Below are 16363 nucleotides of genomic sequence, written 5' to 3' on the forward strand. Positions count from 1 at the left end.
CATAAAGCACCACCCATTAATGTGATCTATATTTTTAAAAAAGTTTAAATTAAGTCAGTAGTGTGAGCTAGGTCATAACTACATTAACATGACATTGCATGTCAAACATCACATGACATTATGGTGACATCACAAATCACTAAACTATGCCACTGTCATTTATTATTATATCACTAAAACCTCTTGATATATTTAGCAAGTGGTAACACCAGTGGCTATATAAATCCATTGTTAAACTACAGTGATGAAATAAGCCGTGGAACTCAGGTGGATTATGACCTCATGAAAACTCAAATCATGGAAATGTAGTTTTATAATCTCTTTTATTCAGTACTCTTTTTATAATATACAATGCCTTAAACAATTTTTAAAGATGCCTGAGTCTTCTTGCAGTCCATTCCTTATTGTTTCAAAAGCTGAAAATTACTTCTCTTACTACAAATCTTGCATCTGTTCAGAATTTCTATGTTATATGCTTTCACCCCATTTACTGTGTTCTGAAGAGTTTAGAACAAATGATATGCACACATTGGATTATAAACCCCACACAGCTCATAGTATCAGTGTTGATTATAATTCATGAATCCAATTTAAAACTTCTAATCCATCTTGGATTGCTGCATTAATAACAAAATATGACAGCATTTATTTCAATATGTATAGCATTGACGTGATCAAAGTGTTTCTATGCAATCAAGAGTAAAGCAAAGATGTGTGATCCAACTGGATTACTCATGGTGCTTTGTAATAGGGAATAATAGAACCTTGTTAGGATTACCACTAAAAATAATCTATTAAATGGCTATAGTACCTATATACAAAATGATCCTGACTACTTTAAAACAAGTACAGATTAAGGTTCTGATTCTGTGCTGGAATCCACGAGTGCACACCCTGTGTCCATGCAGAGTCCTGATACTTATTGGGGGCCCACTAGACAAACGTTGTCTTTTAATTTTGCCACCAAAAGATGTACAAATTCCCTAAAGATGCACAAGCAGTACTAGGGCTCCGTTATGCTTACATTATATGTAAGCATTTACAGATTTGGGCCCCTTAATTTGCATTCTTATTTTAGCTGCCCTAAGTATAGCAACCCAAACAAATTGTTCCTAACAGAAACAAGATTCTATTCTAGCACTGGCAGTGTTTATGTTATTAAGAGAAGTAGTTTTAGGAAATACCATAGGGATAGATGGATGAGGTAGACATGCTGATGCACACCCATAGAGCGGTATAAATTAATAAATAATAATTGCTCTCTTAGTAACATGGTGAAGTTTGCCTGAGGCTATGCTATCTCACCTTCCTCAAGAGACATGCAGCAAAATGACATAATGCTTACCAACTTGTTTAGTGACATTGACCATGGCAGGTCTATGAGAGCATCAGTGTGAGACATGAGAAGAGGGCAATCAGCCATCATTGACATGGGGATTTTTAATTGATTTTAAATTAAGGTCAGTGTCCCCAGGCCACAGCTAGATTCGATTATTTCTGGCATATCTCTGTGCATATATTTCTGACAGAAATATATGCGCAGCACTGACTTGGGGGGTCATGAGGGTTTTTGTAGAGGTCTGTGACCCAGTAAACTTTCATAATGTGCACTACACCTATAGCTAACATTGCTACTATCCCACTGATAATAGTTAACATCTTGTTTAACCATTCCATTCATCTCTTTTAATATTAGGTTTTATTGTTACAGTTTGTAACACCACCACAAACATCACTGCTTTCCATTCCCAGTATCTGAATAGAATATAACAATCTTCCATTACAGTGCAGGCTGTGTCCTTATATATGTTACACTGTGAAATACAACGTAATGTCCTCTCCGATTGTCCATTGAATGGTTGTAATTCCCTCTAGGGGTCTCCTTTAAATTCAAGCTCATAGTTTTAAAATATTTGGAGGAGGGAAGAAAAAAGAGACTGTCTCAACCCTATGTAATCTACCTAAGAACTATAGATGCTAGCTGTTATATTAACACCTTTTTATATATTTCTTGATTCCACAGCCATGGAATTTGCTGTAAAATCTACCCCTTGCCAAAGAATTGTGCTCCAGAATGTACATATTATTTATTTTTAAAATCATGGTTCTCGTGCAGCCTTTGTGCCTGTAAAGAAAACCTTGGAACTGTGAACCCAGTGTATGTTGGTGCAATGTTGGCTTCCTGTGAGTGCTGACAATCCTGAAACAATAGCTTCCCCACTCATCTCAATGGGGTGTTGATTCTGAAATCTAAATATTACAGTTTAAATGATTATCTGTTCCATTGCTGATCATTTTACTGAGAGCACCAGGTACTGTTCCCATCCCAAAGCCTTAAACTGTCTTCTCTGGAGCCAAAAGTCCCAACTATCCTCTACTCATCTACAAGACCCTCCTGCTTCCCCTCACAGCTTCCATAATGCAGTTATGCATTTCCAATATGTAATTCTGCATAATACAAAAAATTAAAAAGTTGAGGACAACACACAGTTAAATGGAATATCACATTAAATCACAAAGGCTCCTTCACTGAGTGTATTATTTATATTCATAGTTAATTGACCAAAACCCACCATTTTAAAATTTAAATGAAGCTACTGTTCAACTCAGGCCTGCTCCATCCGTGTGCTGTTGTATCCAGACATCATGTCACAGAATTTAGGTCAGCTTGCTGTAGTATACACGGGGCCTTGACTGTGGTGGTTGGTGCATCTGAAAAAAGTTAAGACAAAATGGGTAAAGGAAAGATTAGAAAAGCTGAAGAGAAAGGAATTAGTTACATTTATTCACATCTTCAAGGAAATTAGGCTATATAATATTGAAAGGTTTTATGGTGTCTAGTATTTCTTTCCATATCAACAAGTTCACTCATACTTTATTTATAATGATCTCTAGCTCAGCAGACTGTATTTCTCTGTTATGAGAAGTGGTCAAGGAACTAGGATTTTCTCATCTAGGTTTGATAAATCTGCTAGGTCTACTTGTTCATGGGTTTTCCACCTAGGGGTGGTGACCCCTCTGCCCTTCCTATATTGCTAATAGGGAAGGAGATCTCACTTACATCTACGCAGTTGCAGTTTGGAAAAATCCAAGAACCTCATGGTACTTGGTAATAAGTCAATATGTTTACTAGCAGGTGGGTTTGACCTAGATTCCTAAGGGGGAGTGGAGAAACATTTTAAACAAAACTGCACAAAGGACTAGAACAGGGGTAGGCAACCTATGGCATGTGTGCCAAAGGCGGCACGTGAGCTGATTTTCAGTCGCACTTGTACTGCCTGGGTCTTGGCCACCGGTCCGGGGGGCTCTGCATTTTAATTTAATTTTAAATGAACCTTCTTAAACATTTTAAAACCCTTATTTACTTTACATACAACAATAGTTTAGTTATATGTTATAGATTTATAGAAAGAGACCTTCTAAAAATGTTAAAATGTATTAATGGCACATGAAACCGTAAATTAGAGTGAATAAATGAAGACTTGGCACACCACTTCTGAAAGGTTGCCAACCCCTGGACTAGAAGATAGACTATAGGGGACACTCCTGCATTATTTGGGAGATGGATCAGATGACCTAGTAAGTCTTTCTCCCCTCATTAGTTCCAATGATGCTATGATAAAAGGGAGTGTTCTCCTTTAGTATTTCTAAATCTATAATCTATTTGATCTGAGTCCAATCAAAGATTTTGAAATGACATCATAAACTACAACTCCAAATTTGGAGTAGCTAGTTAATATCACCATAAACCCAGATGGAAATACAATCATTTATATAATGTACATTTAAAGGCCTATTATGTAATATTAGACATGGATTTAGTTTAATGCTCAGAACCATCCAATAAGCTGCTAGTGCCACTAACAGCAATTTAAAGTATCTGAAAACACTTTAAAAATTGGGTTACATGGTAACAGCTGGGCTGGGGGGAGTTCTGGGGATGGGGAATGAGGGTATAGGAGTTGCAGGGGAAAATGGGGGTGCAAAATAAAAACCACAGCGAGGGACCAAGGTAAAAAAATGTAGGGAGAGGGCACACTGTAGAAGCAGGGGAGCCTGGTCAAATATGGGACAGAGGAAAAACAGAGGGATCACAAAGTGCAGGGGTATAGGCCAAAACACTCCTGTTAGAAAGGGAGAGGTCCTATGGCCTCCCCCTTCTCTAGCTGTTTATGAGGTTGTCAGGATTGTATTGTAAACCTTAGGGTTAAAAATCCTGTGACCCTTTCCAAGGTGCATAGTGTGTTTATTCGGTTGCTGACTATGGGCCACCTCTTACAACAGGATCCGTGGGGGCAGCAGACCCCAACCGAAGCCACTGGCGCCCCCGCGAGGAAGCCGTGGTCCCCTCCATGCAGATCCAGCTGCAGAAGGGGGCCCAGCACCTCCAGAGCGAGCTCTAAAGAGACGCGGAGTGGGGGTGCGGGGCAGGGGGTGGCGAACACCGCGATCAGTAACGCCCCAGCTTCCCCTGTCGCGTGGGCTCCTGGCCCCCGCCATCCCCCCACTCGCCAGTTTCCCCCACGCTCCCGTCTCTCCCAAGCACCCCAGTTTCCCCCACACCCGCTGATTATCGCCACCCTCTCTACACCTTCCCCCCCGCCGCCGCCGCCGCCGCCTTTCCCTTCACGCCCCGATCAGCCCGCCTGCTCCCCCTTCTCCACCTGCTCCCACCACCCTCCGCCTCCCGCCCCGGGCATTTCCCCCTGCACACGGGGCCGCCGCGGGGCCCTTCTGGGCTGGAAGCCGGGAACAGAGGCAGCCCCGCGCGCCCCCAGCCGCGAGCGGAGAAGGCGCCGGGGGCCTCGCTGCGGCTCCGGCGCACCCGCGTCGGGCATGCGCCGTGGCGGGCAAGCGAGCGATTTTGGGAGGGGAGGGAGACGTGACACTCCTCCACCCGCTGCCCCCCCCACCCCCAGCCTCGCGTGGGGCGGGGCGGGGCGGGGCGGGGGGAGCGAGAGACGCGGCTCCCCAGCCAGCCGCGAGGACAGGGCGCGCGGGCAGCGCCGCGGCACGTAGAGTGGCTCGGCCACGCCAGTCGGGCGGCGGCGGCTGACAGCGACGCAGGACCCCCCCCCCGCCTCCCGCCTCCCGCCCCCCGCCCGGCCAGAGCAGGCGCAGCCCTCCCCGCCCCCGGTCCAGCGGCGGCGTGACACCGGCCGCGCTCCATGGAGCCCGGCTAGGGGCTCCCGCCCGCAGCCGCCGGGAGAGCCGGAGGTGAGCCGCGGAGCCCCGTGGGGAGAGCGCGGGGTGCGCAGGGACCCTGCCCGGCCGGGGGGTGTGCGCGGGGGGGGGGGGTGTTGCTGAAGGGTGACCCCCGCCCCCGCCCCCTCCCCCGGATATATCCGGCTACCAGCGGGAGCTGGCGAGTCCGCACGGTCATCCGTGGGAAGGTGACATGAGGGGCGGGAGGCGGGGTGCAGCCGGCTGACAGGTCGCTGGAGCCGCCCGGGGAGGAGGAGGAGGAAGCCGGCGGCTTGCAAAGCCCGCGGCGGGGCTGGACCGGCTGCCCCCGGCACGGGCAGCCGCCGGCACCGAGAGGCTGCGGTGCGGGGTTTGCCACAGACAAGGGGGAAACGGGGCGGGGGGATCGGAAGCAGAGTGGGGTTTTTTTGGGTGATTGGCGCAGCCGGGCGGTGTGAAGGGAACGGGGTTGGTGCTGGAGGAAGGAGGCTGTTTGCGCTGCTGTTGGCGCTGATTTGCATCCAGCGGAACAATGCTAAAATTGCCTTTTGGTAGGTGATGGGAGGGATTGTTTGCTGGGGGCATCCGTCTCCTCTTAGATTTGTGGCTGGGAGAATGAACTGGGTTGTTCTATTTATTTAATTTATTTATTTATTTATTTGAAAAGCGGTGTCTGCTCCCTGCGGCTCCAAGGAGCAGGGCTTGCTGTGAACTTGTATTTTCAAGGGTTTTGCAAAATACCTCCCCGCACCCTAACTACGTGCGCGCTATAGCACTCAGAATTGGCTCTGCGATATGCACTTCGGGAGCCTTATAATAAACATTCTGAGATTCTGGGAAATAATCAAAACGTGGAAGATATGAAGACCCCCAGGTATAAAGCAAACACACAGAGAATTGTGGTATTATTTCTCTTGCCTTAGCTACATTTCTAGCCACAACTCTTTTCAGTAATATTGGCTAACACAAACCAATCCTGCATCTGATGTGGCTTTTCTAGCTGAAAGAGTTGATTTCATATACATTTGTTGTCAACCATGACTGTTGTGTCACATCGCACTGAATGAGGTCTGAATGTTTAGTGAAATGAAATCTCATCGCAGTTGCTTTTTAGGGTTAGAAATGTTGCCAAACAGCTGCTGCTTTGTGTTTCAATTGTCGAGGTCCCAGGAGTGGATTTTGGACACAGTAAGAGAGAGATGGTTTGTAAACATTGAAGGAAGGGGAAGAGCATATACCTGTACATAGAGTGCCTCTTTACAAAACTTTTAAAAATAATTATTGCGGTTCTGGAGTGGAGAGCTTTGCATGTGTGTGAGAGAGACATAATTTAGATGAAGTGGTCCGATTTTTACAATAAACAAACACTTCCCAGTTATCAGTGGTTCAAATACTTGCATCAGTGAAGTAAATGAAAGCCAGAGAGAAATTAAAAAAATATTGTGTATATTTAAAGGTTGGCAGTAATGTGTTATGTAGATATTTTTCACAGTCAGTAGTGAAACACTTGGAAGATTTATGGTTCAAAAGTTGCATCACTTCCTTTCTCATTGTTCAGATTCATAGAGAAGGTTGCCAAGAAGATAAATTGTCACCTGTGTTCTTTGTTATCTACAGTAGATGGAGGTAATTGTTTCTTCTGGACTAGGTAATTATGGGTTATGTGCCACTAGTGTCACAGGAGTGAGGTTTGGATGCACATCATCTTGGCTTTTTAAGAATATGTAAATATTTTACTAAAGAAGTTTTACATGAACCAAATGGTATTGTGCAGAGTCTGAGTGTTCAGTGATGGAGATAAATAGATAACATCTTTTCTTAAAAGGCTGGTTTTGCTTAGGTTTTTTTTTTTTTTTTGCAGTTGTTTACATTAGTTTTCTCAGGTTAGTCTCAGTATGAATAAATTTTTTTAGAAGAAAATCTTCCTTAAAATACAAGAAAAATGCAGTGAGGTAAATTGTAATCTGTAATTTTAATTCTAATGTATTAGTTTGAGAGGAAAGAGCATTTGGTTGCTGAAGTATTCCTGGATTTTTCTGTATTAACCCTTATTTGTTTAGATCACATTTTCTCTTTTTCATTGTTACCTCTTTAATGTAGCTTATTCTCTAGGGAAATGATTTAAAATAAATTTGAAAATAACAATATATTTTTCCCTTTGGCAACTGGCAAGAACATGTTTAATTACTAAAATAATATAGAACGCCGGAGTAGTCCCAGCAATACAATTATATATGGCAGTGGTTCTCAAACTTATTTGATCGGCCCCCCCTTTTTTGTGTCTTTAATCATTTATGGCCCCAACCCCAACAGTATATATACTGCCACCCAGCTCTGAAGGCAGAGCGGAGAGCAGTGGCTGCTGGCTGGGTGCCCAGCTCTGAAGGCAGCGCAGTGCCAGGAGTGGCACTGAAGTAAGGGAGGCAGTGTGAAAAGTGATATTTGTCACAGCACTTTTCACAGGAGACTTAGCACCCCATTGCCACCAATACTTCTGCGCTGGTGCTGCTGCCACCACCCTGGGGGCTGGTAGTTGGAGTCCCACCACCTTCAGGTGAGGGATTGGAGGAGCGGAGGGAGGAGAGCTGGAGCCTGGGCTGCCTCCCAGTGAGGGATTGAGGGCAGTGGGGGGGAGGAGGCGAGCCCAGGTAACGGGGCTCTGGCTGTCAACTCTGTGGTGGCGGGGCTCCAGCTGTCCCTTTATCCCCACCTCCCAGGCATGATTGGCCCTTCTGCATGAGCTCCAGCCACCTGGGGTTGACAGAGCTCTTAAAAAACCAACCAACCAACAAAAAGCACACAGCTCCCTTGCCCCTTTCCCACGCCTCCCTGGGAGGCCTGTCCCAGCCGCTGATATATAGGAAGTAAAATCAGAATGCTTCCTTTTTCTTTTCATTTGATATATGAATTTGGGGAGCTCTTCTCCTCCTGGAAAGAGAGACATCAGTGGCAGTGACTGCAACTAGACACTATGGGCTGAATAGATACCTGGGGATCGGGTCCAATAAGATGCAAATACGATGCACATTTTCCCACAGACCGCTCTCAGTGCAGTTCATTAATTACTTCTAGCACTCTTGATATTTTGTCCTTAGAATCTCTGATCAATTTCGTGGTGGTTTTTTATGGTAAGAGCAAAGCTCCCTGTGGGGTCTCATTGAATGAGCAAAACCTTGCCTCCCACAATGTAATCTGCTCTTTTTATTTTATTTTATTTTAAATCTCCTTTCTTTGAAGCATGAGAAATGGCCACAACGGGAGATGGGGTGGCACCAGGCATTCACTCTCCGGTGGTTGGCTGGCTGGTTCTTGCTGACGTGCTCCAGGTCTAACAGATCATCATATATGGGGTCAGGAAGGAATCTCCCCGCCCCCAGTCATGTTATCAGTGACCTTGGGGTTTGTTTGTTTTTTGCCTTCCTCTGTAGCTTGGGATGCAGGTCACTTGCCAGGATTATCTGGGCATATCTCACTTAATCATTTCCCTGCTATTGAGAGGGTGTCAGGCACTGGTACACTTCAGTCCCTCCCATTCTCGGGCTGTGGCACTTAATAATGTAGTCTCCTCTGGGCTGTAATACTTTGGTCTGATTTTGGTTGTTGGATTTAGTGTATGGGTGCTGGGTGGGGTTGATGGCCTGTGATACACTGGAGGTCAGACTAGATGATCTAATGGTCTCTTCTGGCCTTGAACTCTGACTCTAAACCCATTTTTACCTTGCAATGTGGCTGAAGCCAAATTTGAACATGAGGTAAATGCTAGTAAATTAAGCTAGAGCGACATTTAGCTTCCATTTATGTATATAAAATTCTGAAACAGCACCAGTAAAAAGATCTGTCTGAGTCTGACTGCATCAAGAACCTCCAGAACTATGATTTTTCCAGGACACTCAGACTCTGCACAATACCATTTGGTTCATGTAAAACTTCTTTAGTAAAATATTTACATATTCTTAAAAAGCCAAGATGATGTGCATCCAAACCTCACTACTGTGACACTAGTGGCACATAAGCCATAATTACCTAGTCCAGAAAAAACAATTAACTCTATCTACTGTAGATAACAAAGAACACAGGTGACAATTAAACTGCCTTCTAACGAGAACACAAATGATAAGTATTATAACTTGCATGGATTGCATTAAAAGTAGAGTCTCTAGGATAAAGTCATTGGAGCTGGTTAGATGAAGGCATAGAATCCGTGTTAAGAGGGTGGATCTGAGCAGGTTGCAGCTTCAAGAGGCTAGAATCGTCAGTGAACAGCCATTTGAAACTCATGCTTGATTAGCGCTCAGAGTAATATGGATTACAGTAGAAAAGGTGTGTCCATATGTAATGAAGAAGATTGACCCTGTGGTCTGGGGCACAGGAGATTTTGGTTCAATTTCTGGCTCTACCACAAAGTTCTTATGTGGCATTGGGCAAGTCACTTAATCAAAATAGATAAAACAGACAAAGGGTGAGGGAATTGTGGCACAGAAAGCTTATCAGCTTTTCAGGGCAGGGACTCTCTCACTCTGTGTTTATAAAATGCCTAGCACAATAGACCTTGATCTTGTTTGGGGCTTCTAGGCATAACTGTAATGCACATCATAAATAGTAATGTAACAAAAAGGTGGCCAACAATTGGTACCTCGAGAGTTTCCTATGCTGTCATCTCTGTAAATCAACAGAGAATGGAGGTGGAAGCAAGCACCTCTCTTGGAATAACAACAGGCTTCTTATTTTAGCATGGAAAAGAGCCAGAGATAGGGAGGTTGTTGCTGCCTTGCTGGTCAAAGTAAAACAGAAGTCTTGCTGAAAGAGTAATATTTTCACTTGGGTACCAGAAGAGCAGAAAAGCTAGCTCTGGACTTAAAGACAGAAGGCTAAAGTAGCAGTTTGCTTCCATGAACATACAAATGATTGTAATTAGGCCCAGACCCTCTTAAGTGACACATGGGTTTATTTATTTCAGATGTTTCCAACTCCCAGGGATGGGGCCAAATATGAAGCGTTTGATGTAGCCTGTAGTTTAACCCCAATTACTTCTACATAAATCACGTGACAATTACAAGCGCTAAGTACACATTTGTCACATAAGTGCTACCTATTAGAAAAAATTACGGTAACTTTAAAAAATGTTATTCTAGTAAAAATCTTTGAAAAAATAAAGGATAAACAACACTACTAGACATTAGCTTGCCTGAGCTGTGGACTGCATTGTGCAGACAATGGAGCCACCTATCTCGCTCCGATAAGAGAATGAAAATGCAGTATCTAGTGTCCTAATCTTAGTGTCTTTTGGAGAGCATTTAAAAAAAATTAAACGAAGAAAATCAAAATGTTGTAGCTGTACAAACTCTTTGTGCTTACCAGTCTATGCTTAGAGAACTGAAATGGTGGTTTTGTAGAGCAGTGAACAAGAGAGCGAGAGAAGCAAAATGGGAGCTGGCAAAAATTCTTGTTACAAAACTGTGATGGATAAATGATTTACAGGGGTGTTTGCTTTCTTATTTTGGGTGAAAGGACTGAGTTGACAATGTGTAGTGATAGCTGTGAATTGTTTTGTTTTGGGATTAGACTGCATTGGGTCACACCTTCCGATCCTACATCTCCAGAATAAAAATGCAGTAGAACACTTCATAACATCTCTCAGAAAACCAGCTATAACTTCTGTAGACTCAGTTTAAAAAAAAACAAAAAAACCTTTTTTTTCTTTCAGTCCTTATGCCATTCTGCAATTGTTCCAAAAGTGTCTAGGTCACAAAAAGGTGGATGTAACTTTGGCACAAAGTCCTAGGCACCTTCCTTCTTGCTGGTCATTAGCATTTCTTCATTTTCCTTAGCAATTCCTACAGCTTAGATTTTCAAATTGCTCACCTTTTGCAGGACAACCAGAAAAGATGCTATATATCAGATGTGTGAAGAAACCATATCATTCACAGTGTAATCTTGCTTAGTAATTTTGGGTTTCCTTCCATCTTCCATGTTTGTGTGTGTGTGTACACACACCTTACTACCCTTACCGATCCCCGCCATACCTTCATTGTCACATAGGCAATGTTTCGTGTATCAGATCTGCTAAACTGGAGAGTAATTTTGTAGTTTTAGCTGAATGATTTTACAGGACTGCATTATAAGATTACTAGGTGTATGTGTTTAAATAATAGCTCATGGATGTGAACAGGGACGGTGGAGGCATGCTTTAATGTTGTCTTGTGTCTGGCTGGATCTCTTGGGGAGCCTTAGCAACAGTGCCACAAACATCAGTACAGTCTCTCTATCACATATTGTTCTCTGATTTCGTGTTCTATGAATACAAACCTCAAAGGCTGCTTCAGGAACAATTCTTTCAACACAGACTGTGGTTACTAATATGGTACAATTTTTGGAAAATTCTTCTGTCACACATCCGATGGGAGGCTGAATGTCTTCAAGAACTAACCCAAATCTCTCAAGCATTGCCCACCCCTAACGCTTTCTTTCTCATTGCCCCTTATAGTCTCCATGGCATAAACTGCCCATCAACTTTGTGAACCTAATCTCATTGACACTTCCACAATGAACCTCAGTTTCTTTAAATTAGTTGCTGAAGCATTTTCAGGGGGGCTGGGCTAGAACTGCAACCACAGTTGGGAATGGTGAGCTAATTGCTGTTTCGGCTGAACAAGTAGGTTTTGATTTTTTTCCCCCTGGCACGTGTTGAGTTCTATGGACAAGTTCCAGGACTGGTCATGCCTATAGCTTTTCATTCGAATTCTGATGGGAAACCAGCCTTCTACTGAGGCATGTGACTGTGGGGTGCCCATCGGTTCTTAATTACAACTTGGATTCTTATGTCTTTGAGCCTACTTTTTAGTGTCTTTTGAAAATCTCATCTTGAACTGCTAAGGGAGTTAGGTGGTTAACCCCACCTCTGTTTCAGTGGCTGTTGGGTGCCTAACTCATTTAGGCACCTTTGAAAAATCCCAGCTTTAATCTCTGAATTCACTTATTGTAGGATAGTGGTAAGATCAATCTTGAGTCAAACATCAGAATTTACTTAGGCTTTCAGTGTTTTTTCTGCTTCTATTGTGACATGATAACAAAGAGGTTAGATGAACACTGTGGCTAACATGATGGCTGGGAGGACAATGACTTTTACATGCTATGGTAGACAGAGCATTCTTCTTCTTGGCAAATCTGGGTTATTTGCAGGAGTGCACTAAGCAAGTCCTACATTCCTGTGAAAAATAATTCATTAATGGCAAGAAAATAATCAGCTTACTCTAAAAAGCCGCTCCAACTGCATTGCTCCAACTGTTCTTTTTCAGCCTCTGAATCCTTAATGATAGTCATTGCTAATTTCTTGTTGTTGTGTATTTCTAACTGCAGAGTCCTTTTTCTCCTGAGTTTTAAAGAGAAGATGATAGTAGTAATTGCAGAGCATAGCTATTTATCACTATTCAGGGGAGGACTCTTCCTCTATAGTTGAACAGACAAGTTGCTGGTCAGTTGATGCTAGATTCACAAAAGGATTTAGGTGCCTAACTGCCATGATTTTTGGCACTTAACTCCCAAAATCAGGCCTAGTGGTATTTACAAAATCCCTGCTCTGCTGCTGCCGCACACTGTAGGTGCCTAAGCTCCCTTAGTACCTAAGTTTTTGCAGTAAAAGTTCTCTAAGTGCCTATGTTTCTGCCTCTGTGCATGCACATTGGTGCTCCGCCCCAGGTGTTCAGATGCCTGAGCCCCAGAGCAATTCACAAACCAGGTGAAGATAGGTGTTCGTCTGCCTGACATGCCTGCAGGCTCTGACCTGGTGAGTGGACTCAGGGCTCGTCTACCAGATTGGGTCCCTGTAGGTGAGCTTACACAAAGTGGGAGGGTGGAGAGTAAAGAGAAGGCCTTCCTTCATGACTTCTAGCCTGGTGGTAAGGGTGTTCACCTGGGAGGTGGGAGACCCCTGGTTCAAGTCCTTCCTCTGCCTGAAAGGGAGAAGGGATTTGAATAGGGAGGGATCTGTTACTGCTCAGGTGAGTGCCCTAACCAGTGGGCTATGAGATATTCTGATGTGGGCTCCCTCACTCTCTTCTGTTGAAGCTCTTCCACTGTGGGTAAATAATTTTAAAAAGTCATTGGAGTAGGGGAGTGGATCCTGGCTCTCCCACCTCTCTGGTTAGTTCTCCAACCACCCGCCTACACAGTCATCCTCATGCTTGCTTTCTCTTTGGCCCAATGATTCTTTCATTATTTATTCACAGTGGATGAGGGTTCACAGCTGAGTCACTGGCAGAAATAGGCACCTCCCTGCAGCCCAGATTTAGATGCCTAACTCTGTGAGAGGGGTGGGGTGTTGCATACATCCTCTCATTGGCATCTTCCATGGTCTAACTTAGGAGGCTCTCCACCTAGTATGCCAGCTTTTGTGAATTTCAGTCTAAGGCACCTATCTATCCCAGTTCATTGTATAGGGAGCCTAGGCACCCAACTCAGGCTTTGTGAATTGCAGTGTGTTCCTGTGATTTCCCCCCCCCCCCCCCCCAGGTGCCTAAAAGAACCTAAGTGTCTTTGTGAAGTTAGCCCTTGATCCTTTAGCTTAAGCAGCAGTGTCTCATGTTCCTGATCCAGAAGTCCTGGTTCACTGCCTGTGGACAGCCCCTCCAGGATTGTTGTAATACAGGCTACAGGCTCTGGTGCAATATACTATGTATGCGAAGCACTGCTTCATAAGTAAACAGCTCCATTCTGTGTTATCTTAAGTTACTGAAGGATCTAAATGGTGTTAATGTGTAGTCCCATCAAAAAGCACAAAGCAGTTGTCTAATCTAAAGGTGAGAAAGGTGTGTGGATAACTGTAGCTGAGACTATTATGTGGCATCATGGCTCTTTATCCCTCTGTAGTGGTTATGTTGGTATGGGTGACACCTGCTCTGGCTTCCAGTTAGTTTCCAGGTGAATTGAAGGTGTTGGTTTTGTAGTATAAAGCCTTAAATGGTTGGGACTTGGTGCTTCAGGAACTACCTTTCTCCAGGTGAGATGCCCCTGTACTTCCAATCAGTTGAGGTGCTAAAGCTACCAGCCTCCTGCTTTAAAAGGGACAGGGCATTTCCATTAGGGCTCTTCAGTTCTGAACTTACTGTTCCCTTTGGTATGATTTGTTTCCCTTCGGGGATACCGTAAGGCTTAATTTTTTCCCTTTTGGGCTCTTGTTGAAAGGATAGGTTAAAGGTTATGAGGTGGTTACACGTGGGGGCTGTTTTCACATTGGGCAACGTATTTTTAGTCAGGCCAGTATGTTGTGGTTTTGAATTCCTATACTCGTTATGTGCAATTTGATTTGTGACAACTCTCTATTAGGCACTTTAAAGGAGTCTAACTATATAGAGAATGATGGAACAGAAGATGTTTGTAGTAAATTGCGCTAGTTATGCTGGCAGTATCTCTGCTTAAACATTTAACATGTTTTAAAAAAACCAAAAGTATCTTTCCTTCTGTTAAATTTGACATTTAGAAAAATTAAAAATGGAAAACATGCATTTTAGATAAACACAAATTGTTTATAATTACGATTCAATGAGATTTGGTGCTTTTATAAATCGTTTAAGTGTATTATTCGATTTAAAAGGTCAAAGGTAAGCTTTAAAATGGATACCAAATTGAGATGGGTAGGAAAGGTGACATTTCTATTCCTGTATATAGTTTGAATTTGACTGCAGACAAAACAAGACAGATTTCACTATGGGCCTGATCCAGCAAAATCTTATTCACATGAGTAAGGCTTAGCAAGACAGGGTCCTAGCTAAATCAGTGCACTCCTGTCTTCATATCCAAGAAGTTTAGCCTTTGATTCCGCAAAGTCTTACTCATGCGAACAGACTGAGGGGTGACAGCAGATAGATAAATATATCTAATATTATTTATTTTCAAGTACTTCAAGAAGATGTGGCTAATCTGCAATCTAACCTTTTTTTTTCATTTCTCCTGCCCTTTGTCTGTTTGAGATTCTAAATACTTTACGGAAAGAACTGTAGGTTCCTTTGTTTGTACAGATCCTGGTGCATTGTGGGTGCTATCAGTAGTACAATACAAGTAGCAAAATATAAAGTGAGTAAATCCTTTGACTTCTGTCCTTAGGCCTGGTCTACACTACAGAGTAAGGAGTGGGGAGCTCCACCTGGAACTGAGAGCCCATGCGTTCAGCTCTCCACACTGCTCCTCTTAAGTCAGTTTAAGTGCTTCTGGTGAGGACTCCACCGACAGAAGGAAGGTAGCATGGACATGGAAAACCTCCGTAATTACTGCGTGTGGCTGTATGTCAATTTAAGTCAACTTAAGTTTGTAGTTTAGACATGCCCTCTGAGAATAGCTACTGATTACTGGTATGAGCAAGGCTTATAATAATATAATTCTTAAAATGTCAGTGTTTTATTTTTTGGAGAATTCAGCATCATCTGAGTGAGAACTGAATCTGTGGATTTTCTGTGCCCATGGACTTCTGCTGCACTCTGTTATTGCAGGGACCTGACCCTGCAAATGTGCCAAGTGCCCTGGGAGTTCATGATGCTCCCCTCCTTTGAGGACTGGGCACTTGGTGGCAGGTATGGGTCTTGGGCTATATAAACATCTAACTTCACAAGTTACTTATTTTCATTCCCATTGCTTGGCGAAACCTATAAATCAAAAGTTTTTTTAAAAAAACCTTAAAATCCCACCAAATAAATCTTTCCTTCCTACACAAGGTGCTTCATCAAAGGTCTGGCATCCAACATGAGAATATGAGTCACCTCACACAGAGAGGGGTAGTTACCTCTGCCCTGTATTTTATAGGGAAACATGTCCTCACTTCATGAATGCTGCAGATGATGTGTCAAGTTGGGAAGATCCAAAACTGGTTTTAAATCAGTTATTTTTTAATAGAAAGTAAATAATAAATAAATAAAATAAACAAATAAATAATACTTTTAAAAGATAAAAGCAAATGTTTTTGTTCAGTGTTTCAGACTGAGAGCCCAGTCCTCCTGTACAGTATTGTGTTTTTCAGATAAGGTCTGTGGGGCCAGAGGGAAATGGACAATGTGTGTCCCTTGGACAGCTCAGACTCCCGAACTTGCCCCTGACTCCCCAATTCCCATGTCACCCCCTCTCCCTGCCCACCTGAAACCTAATTGTGTGAAGTGCCCACTTGAAGGTTCAAGGGGGAAACCTGCAGTGGAGG

At 43.4% G+C, this 16363-nt stretch overlaps 1 protein-coding gene across 7 annotated transcripts in view; it reads left to right on the plus strand.

The window, feature by feature from the left end:
• Positions 1-4921: 4921 nt before the first annotated feature.
• RAI2 (retinoic acid induced 2) overlaps positions 4922-16363 on the plus strand; it is an 83755-nt gene continuing 72313 nt past the window's right edge. For 2 of the 7 annotated variants that reach the window (XR_012160312.1, XR_012160311.1), the window contains exons 1-2: positions 4922-5217; positions 15283-15458. The gene's annotated coding sequence lies outside the window, so the exon portion shown is untranslated. Of the gene's footprint in view, positions 5218-5694; positions 5736-5963; positions 6059-15282; positions 15459-16363 lie in introns of those variants that run through there. The other 5 variants (XM_073356433.1, XR_012160313.1, XM_073356423.1 and 2 more) reach the window with 5 other exon arrangements.

This window comes from Lepidochelys kempii, chromosome 1 (genome assembly GCF_965140265.1).
Source record: "Lepidochelys kempii isolate rLepKem1 chromosome 1, rLepKem1.hap2, whole genome shotgun sequence".
In the NCBI taxonomy this organism is placed as follows: domain Eukaryota; kingdom Metazoa; phylum Chordata; order Testudines; family Cheloniidae; genus Lepidochelys; species Lepidochelys kempii.